Source organism: Dermacentor silvarum, chromosome 7 (assembly GCF_013339745.2).
Source record: "Dermacentor silvarum isolate Dsil-2018 chromosome 7, BIME_Dsil_1.4, whole genome shotgun sequence".
Classification (NCBI taxonomy): Eukaryota; Metazoa; Arthropoda; class Arachnida; order Ixodida; family Ixodidae; genus Dermacentor; species Dermacentor silvarum.
The window spans coordinates 10,679,508-10,683,848 of NC_051160.1; positions in this window are offsets into that span (position 1 = coordinate 10,679,508).

Genomic DNA, 4,341 nt, shown 5'->3' on the forward strand with positions numbered 1-4,341 from the left:
GGAAACAGTAGCTATATGTATGTGTACGCACGAACGGTTTCTCGCGGTATGATGGATCGCCCCCCGTTGCACTCGTAACAATGTGTGAGCACTGGCATGAAAGCAACGGCGTCCAACAGACTGTTTACCTGTTGAGTATTTTAACCTCTGCCTTTGTCTTCTCTCTGCGACATTGTTCACTTCTTTAAAGCGAAGTTTTCGTTGCCTATACTTACCCCAATTTGGCGTGGCTGCTTGGTGCTGTTGCGTCGGTCGCTGTCTGGGCGTGTACATATATTTCAGCGAAGCTGTATATGCCTAGGCTGAAACACTCGTGGTCCGACCACAGAAACCCTCCGGCGGAAATGAACCTATCGAAAACCTATCAAAAACTCGCGTGTCGTTCACTTGGTAAATACGAAAATTGGCATGGTAGGGTACCAATGTATGACTAACATGACCGAGAGGTCATGACATCAATAACTTCACATGTTCGTCAGTTACGTCACGATTAACGATACTAAAATCCCGTGTGGCACATACCCGCATTGGATACGCGGGTATGAGGCAGGGACAATAAATAAATAAATAAATAAATAAATAAATAAATAAATAAATAAATAAATAAATAAATAAATAAATAAATAAATAAATAAATAAATAAATAAATAAATAAATAAATCACCGTGTGGCTCATACCAGGGGTCGCAAATTTCAGCTTCGCCTGTTTACCATCTGTACGGGGTGCATGGGCGGCGAATTTTCATGTGGGTGTACAATCAAACCCGGATATATCGAATCTGAAGGGGATCACAAAAAAAGTTCGATATATAGGTAATTCGATACATAAAATAGAATTTTCATACAAAAGTTTTCCAGAGGATTTCACTGCTGTTCGTTATACACAATAATTCGTTATATGTGGGTTTGATATATCCGGTCAGGACTGTGTATGCAAACGTCATATGAGAGTAACCGCCATGTATAGCTTTTATAACCCTTGTGTGCTGACCAAGTATGCCCACCTTTGATCTGCATTAGGAAAGGATAACTTTTCTTTTTACCTAAAACCTGAACAGATAATGTCGGCTAGCATGGCGTCTCTATGCACGCCGATCCGTCAGTGGAACGGCGAATTATATTTAACGAATTCTGTAATTAAAGGCATTTTGTAATTAACACGAAACCTTCCGTGCCCGGCCTCTAGTGAAGCATCGGAAGAGAACATCTACTGCAGAAATAAAAGGGGGAAACCATATAACCATGCGGAAACAAAAGAAAAGCAGAAAAAGTTTATCGAGCACGCAAATTTGAACAGTGGAGCTCTCAGTCACGAACACAGTCATGTGACCGCTATCCACCGCTGCGTAGTGCAGCTTGACTTGGCTATAGCACAAACGGAGCAAAGCGCGCCCTCCTCCGTTGCATGTACTGTAGTACCTTGGGAAATGCAGATTTGGAGGAGGCAGAAAAAGTCCCCGCATGTCTCTCACGCGGTTCACGCATGCGCACAACGATCGGGCGAAAGCGAGAAAGGTCACGTGGCTCTCATTCTTTCGCGGCCAGCGCAATCCTCCAACACGGCGTAACGGCGTCTACATGCAAGCTGGTTGCGCCGCAATGCCAACAGATGGCGACACCTCTGCATAGGGTTTATAGACCTCTTGTCCCGCCTGTAGCATCAGCACAAATTGAAACGCCAGCAGGAAACAACTGATCAGAACGCCCGTCAGGCGTAGTTATACTTGGAAGCAGGACGTGCAAACGCTCTGCAGCCGGTTTCTTACCATGCAGAAGTCCCCAAGTGCACATTTTGGAGTGTGAATAATAGGCTGAGGGTGCAAATACAGGTGAATCTGGACCACGCAATAACGAATTGGTGTATTTTCGGAATTGCTCGCTTTTGAATGATGCTTAAACGGTGCGTGTTTTTTTTTTTTTTTTTTTTTTTTTGAAGCTATGCGCCAAATACTGCCTTTTACCGGAATCTATAGTTCCGCTTTGAGGGTTTATGTATAGGAAGTTTTAGTTTGTACGTAAAGCTGTTAAGCTATCAGTTTACTGGCTAGGGCGCTCGGTTGCTGAGGTCAGTGGCGTAGCCAAGGGGTGGCGCACTGGGCACGTGGGCACACGGAGAATACCGGGAACACACATATCGCAGAATGAATAGCATCGCAACAGATACAATGTACAAGAAACTGACGCTATATACACTCAAAAATAAAACAGAAAAAATTGCTCCAAGTTAAGGCGAGCATGCACAAAGTCAGATTCTGAACATTGTCACTATAGACCGTTATGTAAAGTTGATATACGTATAATAGACTATATCAAGAAAAAAATTTAGAACATTGACTGCTTCTTCAAAACCGCAGCTGTTGGTTCGTGAGGAAAATGAACTCCAAGGAGGGTACCGGCGTGGCAAGATTAAAGACGCGGATGGGGGTTCCCTCCCAAATCCGCTTTGGTCCAACATCCCTTCAACAGCGTTATGGGCAGCAATGTCGTAATCCCCAGGCCTTGACTGACGTGGAGGAGGGGGAGGGGGTGTTCGGAAGCCGCGTCCTACATCGCCTCCGTCTTGCAAGCCTGAGGCATATCCACGCAGCAAATGTGAGGTTGTATATATATATATATATATATATATATATATATATATATATATATATATATATATATATATATATATATATATATATATATATATATATATCCGAGGGAGAGGCTGAGCGAAAGTATGTAGTATCGCAACAACGTGGGAAAGGTGCGATAAAACGAGGCTTTCTGTATACGTTCCGTGTACACCTGTACTAGTATAGCAGAGCAGGCTCGCACGCCGTTCACAAGAACGGAGCATTTATCGAGGAACCCCAGCCGAAGGGTCCGAGCCCCTCCCATACATACGCATCGACGAGCTGCCCCCTCTTTTCACTTTCTTTCAATCTTTCTTTTTTGTTGCTCTTACCGGAGCTGAATGCAGCGCTGCCTTCCACTCTAGCGTCCACCTTTGTTATTCGTGTTTTTTTATTTTTTATTTTTCAATGACGCGGCAACTTCTGGGTGGTTCTTGAGAGCTGCCGTCTGCTCCCTTCCTCACTTTTCTGTCGTTTGCACAAAAGCTCCGCGCGTCCTTTGAATCGTCGTCTGGGCGCCTTCTGTTGTTTGCCTATGGGCGGCCTCTCCTTTTTTTCTCCCGCTGCACGGCACGTTCCTTGGCTTTGAAAGAGTGTTGGCTTTGAAATTGGGGAAGATCGCGCGTCACCGGCAGCTGGTCACTGCTGGGGAAACGGCGTCCAGCACAGTGGTCGAGGTGACGTTACGGCTGTAGGCGTCATTATACGTGCTACTGAAACAGCGAGCCCCGATCATTCTGACGGTAGCAGCAGACGAACTCAGTCAGCACATCGTTGAATGCAGAATTCTTCAGTGATACGTCGTGAAATTCCCCACAGGCTCGCGTTTCAAATCCCGGACACAGTCATTGGTAAACTGTCTGGGGGAGGGGAAGAGGGGGGAAGGGGTAGCCTGCTGGCTGTTGCGCCACCTGCAGACAACAAAACTAACTATAACTCCTTGAATACTTTAGCGCAACGAGAAAGTTATAATCTCGGCACGCACTGCAAGCCATTACAAACCCAGTGGCTGAGCAAGACTTTCCTACCTACCCCGCGGTGGTTCAGTTCTGCTGCTGAGCACTCTAGGTCGTGGGTTCGATTCCCTGCCACATTGCAGTGATAGATACGGCATGAAAAAAAAAAAAAGAACGAACGAACGAAAGAAAGTTACACAGATTTCACGCACCGTAAAATGGCACTGTGGGAAAGCGCTATAGCTGCAGGCCACGAGAGAAGAATGCGAGAAATTGGCGCGCGACGCACTCAGCGGACGTCTCAAGGAGGTGTATAGACTGCTTTGGCACAAGAGAAGTGAGCGAGCGATCGTGGCCTAATGGTTTGAACATCGGGCTGCTGTGCAGGGATTCCGAGGTTCAAGCCCTCCTTTGGCCACGCATTTCGTTTTATTGAAGAGGTCCGATGCGAGGCGAGAGAGGAACTTACCTACCGCGATGTGCATGAAATGAGGCAAAGAACACTTCGCTTCTAAACTTTCTTGTATAGTTCGACATGTAGCTTTTCAACTGCCGTAGTTTCAGGACGCCCTACGTAAAGTCTCACTTGCCCGCGGTGCTTCCATTGTGGCGCACGAGGATCTTGAACCTGCAAAGTCTGGCCCGGCCGGTGGAAGCGAAGATGTAATATATATAAGAAGAAAACAATGGTGGGCGGGCCCGTGTGGCTGGTTCGGCGTCACGAGGAAAGAGCGAGACGGCGACTTTACGAAGAAGAAAAGAAAACGGAAAGG